An 18,536-nucleotide genomic window follows, 5' to 3' on the forward strand; every position below is an offset into this window, starting at 1 on the left:
ACCTTATGTAACTGGTGTGACTTTAACAAAGAGCAGTGCACCATATTCATTTGCAAATGCTGGCAATTTGCTTTAAGAATACAGCTATGGGTAACTATAGATTTTATTTTTATATATAACATATATAACTATACACTTTTTGAATTAAGTCATCTCTAATTTTAAAACTGCAGTACTTTACGCTTCATGTGGGACATGACATTAACTGCAGAATTATTTATTATCAAATAGGTCTGACTCCCTTTTCTTGCTTTTCTGTATTTGGAAAGTGCACATAAGGTTTCTAAGACTGAGAAAAGAAAATTGTACAGGTAGTTAAACTATCCAGTTGAACCAGGAAGTGAGCATGAAGAGGTCAAGGAAAAAATACAGGACAGGTGGATAATAGCACTGACTTTTGCCCAAGGGGGAAAATACAAATTTGGATGCATGTGCTGAATGAACTGGAGAGACAGAGAATTTGTCTACCCCAGCAGTCTGAAATTTGCTGGTAATCACCTGTCTAGCCAGGGAAACTTCAAGGTGAATGACACAGTAAATGACACCTGCCAATATCTTCAATTATTGTCAGGAGGTTCAAAGTCCCACTGAAGTGGTTTGGTACAGTATTTGCTTTCAGGGACTGGATTTTACTGATCATGAGCTACCCTTATATCTTACAATTACCTAGTGCTTTTTGAAAACTCTAAGATACTTTTGATTCATGAAGCAATAATTGACTGTTCAAATGTTATGAAATGAACAAATCTTTAAACCAAGATGAATATATTTTATAAATGTTGTCTGAGAAAGGACGTTAGATAAAGTGTGAGTAATATTTTCACAATAAATGAAGCAAGAAACATAAAATGTCCTTACTATTTCTAAGGATAGGTAACTTGAACTCAATCTGTTAAAGTTTAACATTATCAAAAAGACGTTGCCAAATACCAGTGTCTTTTTGAACTTATTATTTAAAATCTCTTTATTTTGGAAAAAGTACATGTATTTTGCTTAAAGCAAATAAAATAATAAAGAACACTTGTGTTTCATTTATTCTGCCCACAATCTTCAGTCATATACAGATAGAAATGATAAATAATGATAATGATAGAAGTGCCTGAAGCTCCTCAGGTATACAGCTTTATTTTAATTTAATCTTCAGTTCAACCTTAGCTCACTGGGAAAAATCTTTGCAGACCTTTGTGTTCTAATTATAATCCTTCTGAAGCATTACCATATGTCCAGGGCAGTCCGAGCACAGACAAATACAGCAGAGCAGTGGATATAAAGGTACAGTTAGACAATATGGCTGAATTTATCCTTTGTCTTCTTTTTTGCCAAATGGGCAAGATTCTACTTTCCCCATTCTTCCCATATTTCCATACCTAAGCTGTTCATATCTCTTAACAATAGGTATTCACAAAATTGCAATTTGTCTTAGAAATTTAGACTTCATTGATACGGCTGTTCCTTGTACTTAATGGATTTATGCTAAAATGAACCAAAGGCACTTTTGCAAGGATCCAGTGAAAGGACTGCTTAAGTCCCATGCAGATTCTGAGAAGAGATTATAAAAGGCATGTTTATAATGTGAGGTGGTTCCCTACACACTGATAACCTTTAATGAGAAATGGGCAACAATGAACTTGCAAGTCTGCATTGAAAAGTCTAAATAAAGTTGAGTTATGGATGTACATTAAACAAGTTACTATGTACTCACTCCTGCTCTGCATGGTGAGCATGTATCTCCCACCAGTTACCGAGACACCTGAAATACAGGGTTTCTATGCTGACTTAGGCATCTGAGATAATTGTCTTCCTTGATCTGGATGTCTAAATGCTTATCCCATCTGGTTTTCAATTAGGGCATGTCCCAGTACCTAAGTAGGATAAGGAGGATTTTTCCAAACTGCTTCCCCATATACTGCTTTCCTTAGTACCTTGCCAGGAGTATCTCCCTGTGAAAATCATTGAAAACAATTTGTGTGCCAGCTGTTTTGTTTTGTTAATTATCTTAATCACTATTCTACTGAAATCACTTAAATTTAGAATTATTTTAGAAAAACAATTTAGCCTTTGGGAAAGAAATAAGTTTTTCAAAAGCTTTCTGACACACACACACATATACACACACGCACACACAAAAACCTGACCAAAAGTAAGAGGTGAACTTAGAGAAGATAACTGAACTTCATGGTATGTCAAAGTTGCTTATTCTCAGCTTATTTATTAACAAAGATACTTGAAGTCACAAGATTAACCATATTTACAAGCACTTGCAGAATGGAAAGTTTTGGATGTATGGCTGAAATCACCTTAAATCTTTTCCCTGTTTATGACTTTCTGTGTCTATCTGTTGTAACCTAGTCGGTGACAACTAAACCATTGGTGTGCTATCAACAGTATCCCTATCCTCATCTGAAATCTAAAACACAGCACCACTCCAGCTACTAGGAAGAAAATGAACTCTATCACAGCCAAAACCAGGACACCCTCTCAACCTCTCTGTTAGGAATAGGAACCTATGTGCTTCTCAAGTTTTATCTGTGACACTATTCTGCCTCCTCCCAGTATGCATGTGCTTTGTGAGTAAGCAAACCAACAATCTTTGGTCAGGGCATTTATCTCATTCTTTCACACCGCAATTATGTTATACGTATTCTTACCTCATCACTGTTCACGAAAGTTTCATGGCTACCTTGCAGATATTACTTTTTAATCTTTTGTTTCTTTCAGGCTGTGATTTCCAAGTACTTTTCAGTGATACACATGACTCTATAAGCCCTCTACAAACTCTTCTAGTCCTCTATCCAATTTTCTGAGATCTTATATGCTTTCTGCATCTATCAATATATTTCATTAAGAATGTATGTTTTTCACCACAAGAATTAAAAAAATACTAAAAAGATATGCTTAAAATGTAGTCTTGAATAACACAGAGTTGGAAAATTTGCATAATTTAAATAACTTTACAAGTATTCTTTACAGAAACATGTTTTGTGATAAATTCAACTGTAGATAGTCACTGAGAACCGTTATTAAAAAGTCTGTTCTGCTTAACAGAATCCACCTACAATCTCTGGCACACTCTTACTGTACTACAGTAATTAAAATAGTAATGGAACACTGATTAAACTTACAAAAAACAAAAGACTGCCATAAAACAGAAGCTGAAGTGAAAGGCTAGTCGCAAACACATTCCAGCTAACAGACATTGGAATTTATTCTCTACTTGTAATTGCAATATAAAGGAATTATCAATGTGATTTACATCTAATTACAGCAGCAGATGTCATCTTGCTGTTTGAAAAGCTGCACCAAATTGGTAAGATAAAAGGTAACACACATGTATACTAGAGGAGTTAAAACAGATAAAATGCTTTTTAAAAAGTAAAGTTTTCAAGGAGTATAATTTACATCTTCTGCTTTAGAACTTCCAAGCAAGGCAGGTGTTTCCTGAAAAAGCACACAAGCTACAGGCACTAGGCATAGAAGAATAAACATAAAAATGTAATGTGCTCAAAGTTTCATTGTTTGTAAACACTGAGAAGTTGCTACTAGAGTTTGCAGGGGGTTTTGACATTTTATAGCCAAACATGGACTGTCAAGTGTTATTTGTACATTATATGCTTTCAGAGTTAAGAATTTTTGGAAAACATCTGGAATCAATAACTATTACCTCTGGATGAAAAGGAGAGTTTTTTCCTTTTTTCTGTTATCAACAGCTAATGTATTGGTAAGCTTTGAAACTGCTACTTGTTTGTACACTTCTTTATTATTATCTTTACAGAAAATTCCACCTGATGCAAACACAACACTTGAACATTTTATATCTTGCTCTCTATAAGTCTACATCAGCCTCCCTGTGTTTCCATTCACATGGTTTTAGGCATCAAAGGAGAGAGAATTTAAAAAGGCAATTTTTTGTACCCAATATAAGTCACTCAATATAAGTACTCCAAAACAGGGTTTACATCCCAGGGAGATCAGGTGATTCCCACCTTCATCTATTTGAGTTTTGAGCATCTCTAAAGAGGTACATGGCACAACCTATCTGCTGGCTGGATCCAGCTGGACTTTAGATGTTGCTTGAATTCAATCAGTAGATCCCCCCCTTTACCCTTCTCTTCCCCTGGCAGCTCCCTTATTGTCTCCTATACTATGTGTTACAGCCCTCCAACCATTCAATGTCTAGTGACCTTCCACAGATTCTACAAGGAAATTTAACTTTTACTGCAGCAGCATGTGGGGGCATCTCACAATCCAGGAAAAGAAAGCACAGATATGCAGGTGGAAAAATGATACACAGTTCTTTCACTGTAATCCCATCAGCATGGTTGGTAGGAGTACTGGAAGACAGATCCTTATATATACAGTCTAAATGTCATATATTTATGTGAATGCATCATGCATATACATATTTATTTCTATATTCCTGTGTTTATTTTTATCAACTAGGTGTAATAAAGTAGGGTTTTATTTTCATGCTAATTTGTGCTAGTCTCTCTACAGAAGTTATGGGAACATTGGTGAATAAGAATACTTCAGGTAAAGTCATCCTTCAACTTATAAAGCTTTCCACATGTCTTGGGTGATGCTCCCAAACCTAAATTTTGTTCCACTGTCAAAACACTGTTGTGCCTCTGTAAGACAGGACTTTTTTTCTTCATTAAAACTATAAGCCTGGTTTAAGCCATCTGTCTACCTGTCTTCGTTGTTAGCATAACTCAGTTTGCCCTCTGTGTCCTCTACAGACATAATACTGTACTTTAAACCAATGACAGACATAAAGTTATAGCTTCTCTTGACATATAACTAATAATAGCCGTAGATGTATTGCTTCATTCTAAGACAGGGACACAACTGTAGCACAAGACAAACTCATTGCTGACCATTCATTTTTATCTAAGTAATCTGAAGTTCACATGCCTCTTTGACTGCTTGAGATACATGCTATGGGATAACAACTGAAATCTGAGCAAGAGATTTCTACTATGCAATCTTTTGAAGGGTACAGTAAATCCAGTAAATCATTATTGAAACTCTTTTTTCTTATTTTAGTCCTGTAATTCAATTACTATTTCAATATTTCTTCAAAAATTATTCTCTAAGATAGTCAGTACAAGTGGTAATAACTTTCTGCAAGGAATAGTCAGAAACTTAATTATTACAAACTTTTGGAGGAGGTAAATCTGTCTCAAGTGAGAATGATAAACCATATACATTATTCTGTATGAATGTAGATGCCAGGAAAGGCCTTAGGAGGGCATGAATAATAGCAACTGTGTGGCTGAAGGTAACACTACAGACATTTAAGAAAGACATTTAATAAACATAAGCATATGTGTTTTGCAAGCTTGGTCTTATCGTAACAGTTTTCTAACTATGGGAATAGCACACATTAATTTTCCCATCATTATTCTTTTTGCTCAGTAATGCAGATGGATACTGAGATTGTTTTGAAAACTGCCATGCCATTATTAATTAAATAGTTGCAACATTTTGTTTAATATAAAAATGCAAATATTGGCTTAATTCCTTTATTCTCATTCAACTTCAGGCATTGTCTTCTTCAAAGAAGGAATCAAGTTTAAAATGTGCACTGTCAGAATTATGTTTACAAGAATATGACTCTGGAAAACTTGATGACATTATGGTACAGAATTCATGGGACACATTTGTTGTTAGTCAATTGAAGCAGTCCCCTTAAAAATCACCCCTAAATGGAATAGTTTATACAATTTTAATTACTTATTTGAAAAGTGCACATTTAAAGTGTCCTCAAATCTATGGTTATTTTTCAAGTAAGGGGAGGGTTATCTAAGATATGAAAAGCAATTACAGTGCACTACGAGCTTTCTGCATCGATTTTTATGTATTCCCTTACAGTTCAAGGTACCCTTTTTATCTGTTTCATGACCAATAGGATTGGATTTATCTAAAGAAGGTTAAACAGCTACTCTTCTTGCCAATGTCAGAGAAGGACCAGGTGACCTCCTGAGCTTACAAGTTACATGCATCAGGAAACAAATCTATATTAGAGCACCTTTCTAAGACCGATGATAACTTGAGTGGCAGGTTGATCGTGGCTGGACACCAGGTGCCCAACAAAGGTTTTCTATCACTCCCTTTCTCAAAGGACAGAGGAGAGAAAATACAACAAAAAGCTGATGGGTCAAGATAGGGACAGGAAGAGACCACTCAGCAACTAACGTCAAGGTCAAAAAATACTCAACTTGGAGTAAATATAATTTAATTTAATACTAATCAAATCAGAGTAGGATAATGAGAAATAAAACCAAATCTTGAAGCACATTGCCCACACTTCTCCCTTCTTCCTAGGCTTAACTTCACTCTGTTTTTTCTACATCCTCTCCCCCAAAGAGGCACAGGGGGATGAGAAATGGGGTTTGTGGTCAATTCATCCCATGTTGCCCCTGAAGCTTCTTCCTCCACTGGGAAGAAGCTTCCTCCACTTCCTCCACTGTCCTGCTCCAGCGTGAGGTCCCTCCCATGGGAGATAGTCTTCTATGAACTTCTCCAACGTAAGTCCTTCCCACAGACTGCAGTTCCTCATGAAATGCTCCAGTGTGGGTTCTTTCCACAGGGTGCAGCCATTTGGGAGCAGATTGCTCCAGCATGAGTCTCCCATGGGGCCTCAGGTCATGCCAGGAGACTGCTAATACTCTTATAGGTGTTTTCTATGTCACAAATTCTGCAGTAATGTCTCTTTTCATACAGCATGAAAGTGTCGTCTTTGAATCTCCAAAGACTAAGTCAAATTATTTGAACAATTATCTGAAGTGTATTTGACCTTAGACAGCAGTACTCTTTATGGTATAAATCTGCATTATGCTTCCCTCTCTTCAGTGTAAGGCGCCTAATTACAACATACTGGACATTCCCCAATATGAAGCCAGAAGGACAAAATGTAAGAAATGAGTTCTGTACAACACCAATGAGGTGCTGTACCCCTATGATACACATAAAATGCTTTCAGGTATGATAAGCATCTAATTGTAATTACTCTGAACTTTAATTGGGTGTGATCACTTATAGATGTGTCCTGGGTTCAGCAGTAGCAAGTCATTTTTCTCCTTCTTAGTAGCTGGTGCAGTGATGTGGTTTTGACTTTCAGCCTGGGAACAATGCTGATGATACCTATGCTTTTACTGTTGCTAAGTCATGTTTACTCTGACCAAGGACTTCCTGAGTCTCATGCTCTGCCAGGGAGGAGGGGAAGCTGGGAGTAAGCAGAGACAGGACACCTGACCCAAACTAACCAAAGAGGTATTCCATGCCACAGCACATCATGCCCATTATATAAACTGGGGGCAGTTACCTGGAAGGATTAGATCACTGCTCGTGTCAGGCTGGGTATTGGTCAGCGGGTGGTGAGCAATTGTATTCTCTTCCCTTGTTATTTCCCTTATCATTATTATTATTTCTGGTAGAAGTACTGGTTTTCTGTTATACCTTAGTAACTGATTGTTCTTATCTCAACCCGTAGGAGTTACATTCTTTCGATTCTCCTCCCTATCCCTCCAGGAGCAGGGGGGAGAAAGTGGAGAGAGTGAGTGAGGGGCTGTGTCGCTGACTGATTTTAAACCACAACAAGATGTGAAAATCTATCAGTTCAGTCAGAAGATTTAAAGATTTTATATTTCAAATAAACAAATACTACAAAGAATACAAACCAAACAGAGATCAAAAGAAATAACAAAACATGCCACACTACAGTTAATAGAAAAAGCTAGAACAAAAAGATAAAGAATGCCAGTGCATCATAATTGTGATTTTACTGTTTTACCTCTTGATTTTCACTGCTTCTTGATAAATATTCACTGTTTCTCCATAAATATTCATTAATATATTGAATTAGTTACTGCTGTCCCACCTTTGTAAAAGGCTAATGTGTTTTCTTTAATTTCTTATTTCTTGAGCAATTTTTTTTCCACATGAACATACAATTAATGAAATATTCATACTGTATCTGCCACATCCACAAGAAAAACAGAATCCTGCCATATGTTTAAAATACATTACAATACGAAAGGTCATGAAAAGTTGTCAGTTTTTTAATACTGTCATTTTTTTTTTTGAATGTATGCAGTACATTTCACTAGACATGTAACATATGTGGTATATGGAAAACTTACATTGTTTCCTTATGGGTATCTCTGCACTCAACAATCTTCAAAAAGATGACTCAAATGACTTAAATGTAATAGATTAGGATCATTTTACAGACTGGCTGGTAGCATTAGGAACTGGAGCAGACACAAATGGACTGCTCCATAAAGTGGCTGAAATTACAGCTGCTGTAACTTATAATAGGACCCCAGGAATCTCAGTGAACCATTTCTCCTGTGAAGGCCAAACGATGTAAGTCGTTTCATATCAAGTCTTTTTAGACAAGCCCAAGGAGAAATGAGATAAACCCTCATGTGGTATGGAAGCTCAATGCTTACTATATTTCAAAGAAACTGCCACCTTCCAACAATAAAGACATATTGGAAGAGAGAAAGCTTGAATATATTCAGTCCTGTGCTAATGGAGAGCCTTACACCTCCATGATAACCAAGGTTCAAATATGACTCTGCAGCATTGTTGCCCAACTTGAGTTCTGTGCAGGCAGGTACATTTTAGGAAGGTCACCAGACCAGTCATTAGAATCCTTGCCCACCATCATTTTATGGTCTTCATGGAGCACCACTGCCCTCTTCTGGGACTTGCCCATTATGGGGCTGTGCTGCATTGAGGGTATATGCTCCATATATCGACTTCTTTCAATATTCTCCTTAAAAGACTGTTACCTGCTAAGTGTCTTACTCTTCTTGGATTCCAGTGTAAGTAACTGTCTCCTCAAAACTGTTTTTTTCATCTACAGTTCCATTTTTCCTAAATTGTCTCATTATAAACTGCTTAATTATGCAATTGATTCCAAGTACTTCAAATTATCATTCTTGTTACTTCTCTGAATGTTAAATTATCTTACTCATTGCAGAGTTGATTGACCTTGCAGTTAATAATTTATTCCCTAATAAATTTATTAGCTGCTTATTTTCTTTAGCCCACTCTGTTTTATCCTCTAATGACAAGTTCTTGTCCTTCTGTACTTAACAATTTTCCTTATGACATTCCCACATGTCTTTTTTTTTGTATTATTTATTTTTTTATTTTTCAGAAATGTTATTTTGGTCTTTGCTTAATTCACTGAAAATATTTTGTTAGCCTTCAAACATACTTTTTCACTGGTTTATAATCACTTGTTATGACCTCGTAGCATTCTTTAAGCAACTCTTTCATTGTTGACTCATTATTGACATTGATGGGATTACAGTCTTGGCAAACTCTTAACTTGTTTCTGTTAGTTTAGATGCTTCTACTGCTTTTTCAGGATCTAATTACCAGGGGATTTCCATAAGCCAGACTTTATGAAGCATTCAGCAACCAAAAAAATTGTTATATAATTTCCTCAAAGATTTGTCAAAATTGGGCAAACTTTTTATTTCCTTGGCAACTGAAATTTCAGCAGTAAAACCCATTTGCTTTGTTTCATATGGACTCCAAAACCTACAAAAACATCAAAAAAGGACTTCATTAAAATTCATAAAGGATGGAAAGCTAAAATAATATGAAAATATAAGATTCTCCCATATTTATGTTATTCATTAAAATATGAAGTAGAGTGAATTATCAGTGTTCGTACTGAATAAAAATTACAGGTTGATTTCTGCATGAATGTTTGTGCCTTTCCATGCTGTTTGTATATTTACAGAAATTCTGGGTAGAAAGAAGTGACTACTGAGATGATAAAGTCAACTGATGGCACTAAAGTATTCAGGGAAGTAAATCAAAAGTCTGTGTAGCAGAACCGCAAGAGACCCTTACTAGAGCAAGTGACTGAACATTAAAATGGCAGAAAAAATTCATTGCGGATGGATGAAGTAATTCATTAGTGGTGTACGTGAGAAAAACAATCCTGACCTTGCTAATAAAATGAAGTTTTTTTGTCCTCCAAGGACAAGATCTTGAAGTATGATATGAATTTCTATGAAAACGTCTCTGTGATCAGAAGTAGACAAAAAAAAAAAAAGCAAACAGAAATCCTGGATATAAATCTGTGTGATGCTCAGGCTCCGTCCTCCTGCTGGAGACAGAAAAACTAGAAATGTTACAGAGAAGCATAGGCATAAGGAAGAATTAAATAAACATAAGAAGAATTAAAAAAAAAAAGATGAAAAAAGACAAAACCCAACACAGTAGAAGTCCATAGGAAATGGAAAACAAAATTCTGGAGTCACTGTTCATTACATTAAAATGGACATAAAATGGCTTTTTACCTAAAAAAAAAAAAAAAAAATCCACCCCACAACTGATGGGTAAAGAAGTCCTTAATACAAAACTTGTTTAAGTCTGTGTGACTGTTTTTTAGAAACATTATTTTTTCCATGTTATGGTATTCTCCTCTAGAAGCCTGTGAAATAGCCATTATCAAATGTAGGTACTGACCTAGATGGACAATTTTAAGTTTCATGGGTTCATTAGAAATACATTTCAAAATGTGGGGTATTTTAGGGTGATTGTTTGGTTATATTTTGTCCTTCCTTTCTTTCTCTTCTTTGGCTGTTTAGATTAGAAACAGGATCCACATGAAAAAGACTAAAAGTTCTTCATATTTTTATGCTTGACTTCCTTTTGTGGTCACATGGAGAGACTAATCAAGGATAGGATTCCATAAATATAAGACAAAAACAACTTTGCAGAATGCTTCTTTTTGTCTTTGAGATAACTAAGTTGAATTTAAGGATTTAGTTCCAGGTCTAATTGCTTAAGGTCTTGATTCTGAAAAAATATGCAGAACCCATAGCTGTTACTAAAGTCAATCTCTGTTACTGGAACTCAGCACTTCTCCAAGTAAGTCACTGGATACTGTCGGTTTCACAGGGACAGGCTAGTCTCAACTGCTAATTCTATTAATTTTTTCTAAAGTTAATCTTCATGGCTTTTTTTTTTTCAACAAATGTTCACTTTTCAGCGCTTTCTTGCAAAACTTATACTAAATACTTCATTCTGCTCAGCAGTTATTTGGCACTTTCTTTAAACAAGGAAATCTAGACTCCATCTAAATCATGCAAATAATCATCAAAATTAATAAGCATTTTTTCCAGATTTCTTTCATCATTTTCTGGTGATGCCAATTGCAATTTGGAAAAAAATGGAATAGAATAAACTCTTCCGCCTATAATACTGCTACAAGGTTGCACTCTTTCTACTGGTCCCAGCTTGGATATAAGGCAGACAAAAATTTTTGCCAATTAATGTAATGAAAATATTATAGCAATGAGCTCAGAAAAGCTTCACATTTCAGCACAGCTCAGTGTAACTGGATGGATAAGGTTATGTTGATTATCAGACAAATCAGTTTAAGAACCTGACCTGAGACAATGTTTCTGAGCACATGGGAATTTCCCTACTTCTCCCCCCAACCCCTAAATCACTTACACACTTGTGTTTAAGCTTCTTTTTCATTGAAAATGTCTTTAAATATGCTTGGGCTTAGGAATACATAACATCCATACAACTGTTATAAGTAATATAATCAGTTATCAAACAGTGTTTTTCCAAGGTTTTGAAGCTATATCCAAATAAAATTATCTATCTCCAATTTTACTTCATGTTATGCCCCTGTCAGATATTTGAGCATTCATAAAAATAAATAAACAAATAAAGAAAAACAAAAAGCCTTTTCAGATGTCATTGGATAGGAAGTTCCTTTAACTGGGATAAAAATTTCAGAGCAGTCAGCATGTGTAATTCTGTTAAAATAAACTTCCATTTTTTGTATTCCAATATATAATTGCAACTGCGGCCTTCTGCGAAATTTAGGTAAAAAGAAATAAATAAGATTTTTATATGGATTTGGGAGCATCATGGTAATAATCCTACAGCCCTCAGGAAAGAAGAGGTCTAACCTGTTGCGTGCTCTTTTACTCCCACTGAGATTTATAACCTGGGACATTAAGAAAGGACACATTTATTACGTTTAAAATTGTAATTACTAGCAGATTGTCTAGAACCATGATAAGAAAAAAGAATAATTATGCAGGAACAATAATTAATTTCGATTTCCTTGTCCAAGGAAATTCAAGAAATATGTAGCCATTTTTTTGTGTTAATTTACTCAGTCAACAGCTAGAGGATGTATGGTCCTTTGTGATATTGCTGTCCCCAAGCACAATTACTTTGGCTTTCTAAGACACATACTATTTCTGATTAGTGAAACTATTTCTGAGTTGATTTGGAGCCAACTGAGAGATCACAACAATCTTTAAGCCTGATGCACAATGACAATTATAGCTCAAAATTTGCCTCTCAGATTAGTTTCCTACATTGTTCTTGGAAGGTGAAGCAGAACGCAGATGGTGATTCCAATCAGAGGACGTACCCTTACAACAACCCTATGGATAGATTTCTTGTCACCCTGGAAGAATTGATTATGCATCCAAATCAGTTCTAAACAGAAATGCTCCAGAGAACAATGGACCTTAAAAATATTTTAACCTGCAGATACATTCTCTGAAGTTCCTTCTGATACTGAGAAAATCAAAAGCCTACTTCAGACAATCTTATATTACTTCTCTGTGAGAGAGGTAGGAAATTCTGGAACAAATTGTGCAGAATTTGAGTGCTGACACATATATAAAAATCCAGAAGGAGCCAGTATAATATCATGCAAGAAGTTTTAAGTGATCCACATCATTACGCTTAAAAATTAAGCATCCCTGTCCAATCATTACAATAATTTTCTGAAATTCCTTACACTAAATCTTTTGTCAGTAGAAGGTTTTGTTCAGTTTAGAAGGTATTTGTGAATCTAAATTGAAACAAGGAATAAAGTAGTACTTCAATTTTGATAACTGATATGGGTTTTGACTTCTTTGAACTGAATATGCAGTTATTTATTTCATCTTGAAGTCCATTCTGTCAGCATAGGAGTGAAAAGATGGAAACAAGTTTGATAACACAAGTCTGAAAAACATATTTTTTTCCATTTCTGTAGATGACACTGGTCTGGAATCATGGCAGCAATTCTGAGGCCTCAGTGATACACCTAGTGAAAGCTGAGAAGCTTTGCGACAGTTTCCTTAGCCACCCTATCTTCTCAGCAGGGACAGTGGAGACAGTTGCTCCCCTCCCCTGGAGAGTTTGCCTAATATGCTATTTTATGACATCACTAGGTTCTCATTTTAGGCAGTAGTGTGGGTCGAATCAGACTGTGGGTTCTTAAAAATATAGAAATATTTAACTTGCATGTAGGTAGTAAGAATTATTTCACAAGATCCCCCTTCTCATACACTGTGTTGGGAAGTCCATTGTAATGGTAATTTTGCACCATTTCAAGTGGTTAAAATCCTCAGCCAATATAGAGTTTAAGTACCCCACATACTTAAAAGGATCTTTATTTTAGTTAAAAGTATGTTTCTTTGGTTAAAGCATTCAAGAAAATTAAAATGGAATTTTTAAAGTGCTTATCAGCTTTGTCCATCTCAGTATCACAGTAATGAAGACTTTCTATTGTTTACTGTCCTGTTCAAGTGACTATTCTTTCTCTTCATCACTTTCCAAGCACAGTGCAAAGTCATCTCAAAGAGAGTGGTTATGAACAAAGCTGTAAATAGTGATGAATAAGGACAGAAATGTAATTTTTCACAGGTAGTCATCTGCATAAATGTCTGCAGAATCATCAGACAACTCTTTAGAAGTTTGGAATTAACTCAAAGTATGCTTAAATACATGAAAATTTAGAAAAGTATCTTTTTAATTATATCTACTTATTAATATATATATCTATTCAATTACTTTAAAGAGTAAATAAATTAAATTTATCTGATACAAGCAACAATAATTTATGTTGGAGAGATGCCATGTATAGTAGCAATTTCAGGGGGGGTTAGTTTAGATAGTGGGAATTTAAAAAACAAGTTATGAAAGCATTTTTTCTTACTTCTGCACAAATCTTTGCACTGGAATGAATATCATGGGTTCATTGTGATTACTCATGCAAAAAATGACATTTTCTTATGGTTGGGACTTTGCAATAACTGTTTACAGCATTCTTTTACCTGCATGGATTTATTAAGTGATTTACAAAGATCCTTCAGTGTTACTGCCAGCCAGTGTTGTTTTGTTTATAATAATGACTGAGGCTTTGTTTTAAGATCAAATATGAAAGAAACGTGTTACTTACTTTATAAGAAAAGTCAAATTTTTCTGGAACTCATTGGGCAGCACACAAAAAACACTTCCATATGGGGAAAAGATAATTTCAGTTGATTATAAAAAGATTAACTTGATCTTGGCATTAAGGTTAAACTAAATGCTAATTTTCTTTAATATAACATTTTTCTTTATTTTGGAAATTGAGAAGTTATGTTCTTGGCTTTATGTAATTTTATTCCTCTCTAATAATCAAAATTTTATGTGCATTGTAAGAAATCCTCTCTCTCATGCTTATTATAAATAGCTGTCGTGGTTTAAACCAAGCCACGCAGCTCGTGCACTCACTCCCCCCATTGCTCCCCCAACTCCCAGAGAGTTAGGAAGGAGAATTCAAAGAATGTAGCTCCCACAGATTGAGATAAGAACAGTTTAATAGCTAAGGTATAACACAAATCACTACTGCTACAACCAATAATAATAAAGGAAATAACAAGTGAAGAGAACACAACATCTCACCAGCCGCCAACAAATAACTCACCCCACCCTGCCCGACCGAGCACTGACCTATACCTCCTCCAACCCCCAGAGCACTACACTTCCGGGTCACCCTCAGTTACATCCTGGGCATGACGTGTTGTGGTATAGAATACCTTTTTGGCTGGCCTGGGTCAGGTGTCCTGCCTCTGCTTCCTCCCGGCCTCCCCTCCTCCCTGGCAGAGCATGAGGCTCAGAAAGTCCTTGGCCAGAGTAAACATTTGGGCAGTAACTAAAAACACAGTGCTATCAGCACCATTCCCAGCCTGAAAGTCAAAACACAGCACTGCACCAGCTACCAAGAAGGAGAAAAAAATTACTTCTACTGCTGAACCCAGGACAATAGCCTAAAATATTTAGTATGTGGGATCAGTCTTTTCCAATTAATTCTTTAATTCTCATTATACCTTTCTTATTTATATAATGTTCTTCTCTAATTTTCTTGTTTTGATACGTTATTTTTTTTCCTTCTTTTTCCTATTTCTGCATCTCTTTATTCTTATTCAGTATTTCTTTGCTTACAGGATACCTGCAGTGTAGACGCCATCTACACCTGAAATACTCTGCCCAGAGTTCAGATCTTTCTCCTTTCTCTTCAGATTCTATCTATTTCAGCTTCTTTTTTGCTTCATCTGCACTTTTTGTCCTTCCACAGGACCCATGACATCCCCTTCACCTCTTCATTCACTCTACGTTTCTCCTCTTTCATTCCCTCATGTAAGGTATAGATGAATCTCTAATGTGTTCAGATAAATCTTGTTAGACAGTTGATGAATTAGTAGGAGTTCAGATGATCCTGTATTTTCCTGCTACAAATATCACTGTGTAGTTCAGTAGGATGTTTGTTTTCATAATCAATGTTCTTTGTTTTTTTCTTGTGAAATGGGCTTATTGTATAGCACCTATGTAGGTTTGTCTTCACAGGTTATGTGATCATAAAGAAAAAAAAATGATCAAGAAGTTGTATCTTTTTGTGTATTTTTGTATGTTTCTTCTCTGACAAATGAGCCATCATTTGTCACTTACAAAAGCCTTCAGTTTTTTCTTTCCTACCATACCATCTTGGTTAGCTGTGAAAAAATCTGAGGTGAAGGAGCCGGGGTTAGGTCTCTGTAAAAAGAGAGATATCATGGAACTCATGAGCCTGAAATGAAAGGTAGAAGCTGACAGATGATTAGCAGTCATTGTCACTCAGCTGGTAAACATATAAAAACACTGCAGTGTTTTTTTACCACACTGTCCCTTATGCCTATGATCATTCCCCAGAAATATCTAGAAGGTTCCTACGCTGCTTTCCTAGTACTGTTCTTTAAAAATACGAATGATTCTTAAATAACATTAGATTTTCAGTGGGCTGCCAGCTTTTTAATGGATTTTGTCTCATTGATTTTTTGTACTTCCTTGTTTTTCCACTCATACCTTTCATGTTTTAATTTATGTATCATATGTAAGATCTTAACTTTGGGTTTGCAGGACAGCTAGCACATTGGGGTAGTCAACTATGACTAGCTGCAATGCTTAAAATAATATATTTTACTACTTCTTTACCAACAGTATTTAGAAATGGCAGCAGAACTATGTAAAGTTCTAAGTAGATGATAAATCTAAACCAAACTCAGTGGCTGATAATAACAGAATGGTGTGAAAACAATACAATACAGTAAAAGCAGAAGGCAATCATGGTCTTCATGGAAATGTGGTTTTGCATATAGAATGAATATATTTATGCCACCGTTAAGATAGAAACCAGCTGGATCATATTTCTAGACATAATGTTTCAGAAAGCTCTTAGTATTCCTTAGAATGTGTCAGTAGCTCCAGAAACACAATAAAATGGAATACACTTAGTGCAAAATTTTGTTCCCAAGATTCAAGAAGTACTGTATATACATAAAGTGACTTATAAATGAAACACTGGTTCAGCTTTATAAGGGTACATTAAAAAAAAATATTACTTAAAAGGCAAAATGGCCCAGAAAGCTTTACTGCCAGCATAATTTATTATAGAATTAATCTATTATGTGTTTTCACCAGGTCAGCCCACTAAAGGAAACCTGTGTCTTATCGAAATCAGATTGAGAAGTACAAATCGAGAATCCCTAATGGACTACTAAGCACACTTCAAACAGCCAGCCATATGGACTGTGTTACAGCCTGGGGATGGTTTCTCTTGAGCCATAAACTTAAGCAACAGTGTGGAAGACTCTTTATTTGATATAGGGTCTTCAAAAACAATGATGCATCTGAAGAAATAAATTAATGCTTGGCTCTGAAGCCAAGGATTCAGACCTCCAAAGACACCTCTGTTCTATGTCCTTCCTAAAATCTATCCTTTTAAATTAGGTCTACTTTAAAATAGGTTTTGTGGATAATGCAGTAAGCTTCTGAAGTCATAGAGCTTAAAGAGGGAAGCCTAAAGAGGGAAGCCTGTCTAATCATAGCACGTGAGACCAGGGTTATTATATTATCACTCAATACCCACAAGAAATCTATATGGGGCCAGGTTCATTCTCTGTATGTGCACAAGTATCACTATTTGAAGGTTTGCTTCTATGATTAATAGGCTTACAGACCGTTTTGACTTTTATCCATCTAACAAAACTTAGCCTACATTGTAAACCAGAGTGTTCATAGTAAAGAAAGTTTTCTGTGAACCCATGTGAATATAATGTGTACTTGTGCCTTGAGCTAGTAAGGCTCTAGCATAGCATTCTGGTAACTGAAACGGTCTCTACTTCTGCCATAGGTTTCTGTAGGAAGTTAAGCAAATTTCTCTAACTTATACTGTGCCAGCAAAACTTTCATATGGATCAGGTGGGATTTTTCAAACTACCTTGACAGATGTAGTTCCTTATTGATTTTCTATCTGTGTTCACATACTTTTTCAGAAGTCATCCGTTTAGTTTTTATTTTTCCTTGTGCTATGTCCAGAAATTGGAGACAGCATTTTCTTTCTTCAGTCCCTTACTTATTTAGTTAATATATTTTTTCAATACAGCAATGGACTCCAGCTAAGGCAAAAGAGAAAATCGTATTATTTAAAAAAACAAACAAGACAAAAACAAAACTACCAACCTTTTTTTTTTCTCTCTGTCACAGAATTTTACAAAAATAACTTTAATGCCTTATTTTATTTTTTGGCATATCAATATAAAAATCTACTCACACCGTATGAAACTGTCATTAGTCTTATCCCAGTATCTTTAATCAATATGTTTAAGCTGACATTTAAATTCACTTTCTGCTTTTCCCAGTAAAGAAGACAGTTTTTCATCAGGGAGTAAAACCAAGAGGAGAAAAATACAAGAAATACCTGTAGTAAAATTTTCAGGTGGTAGACAAAATCATTAAATCGTAGAATGGTTTGGGTTGGAAAAGACCATAAAGCTCATTCAGTTCCAACTCCCTGCCAGAGGCAGGGACACCTTCTACTAGACCAGGTTGCTCAAAGCCCTGTCTAACTTGGCCTTGAACACTGACAGGGATGGGGCAGCCTGAGCAACATGTGCCAGTGCCTTACCACCATCATAGTGAGGAATTTCTTCCTAATATCTAATGTAAACCTACCCTCTATCAACTTGGAGACAATAAGCGTTGTCCTGTGCCTATATGCCATCATAAGAAGTCCCTCTCCAGATTTCTTGTAGGCCCTTTTGTGATATTGGAAAGCTTCTCTAAGGTCTTCCTGGAACCTTCTCTTCTCCAGGCTCAACAGGCCAAATTCTCTTGGCCTATCTTCAAAGGGGAGCAAATCAAATAATATTTCCTGATGCTTTCTATTCTTGAGTTACATC

The sequence above is a fragment of the Melopsittacus undulatus genome, chromosome 5 (genome assembly GCF_012275295.1).
Source record: "Melopsittacus undulatus isolate bMelUnd1 chromosome 5, bMelUnd1.mat.Z, whole genome shotgun sequence".
NCBI classification, from domain to species: Eukaryota; Metazoa; Chordata; class Aves; order Psittaciformes; family Psittaculidae; genus Melopsittacus; species Melopsittacus undulatus.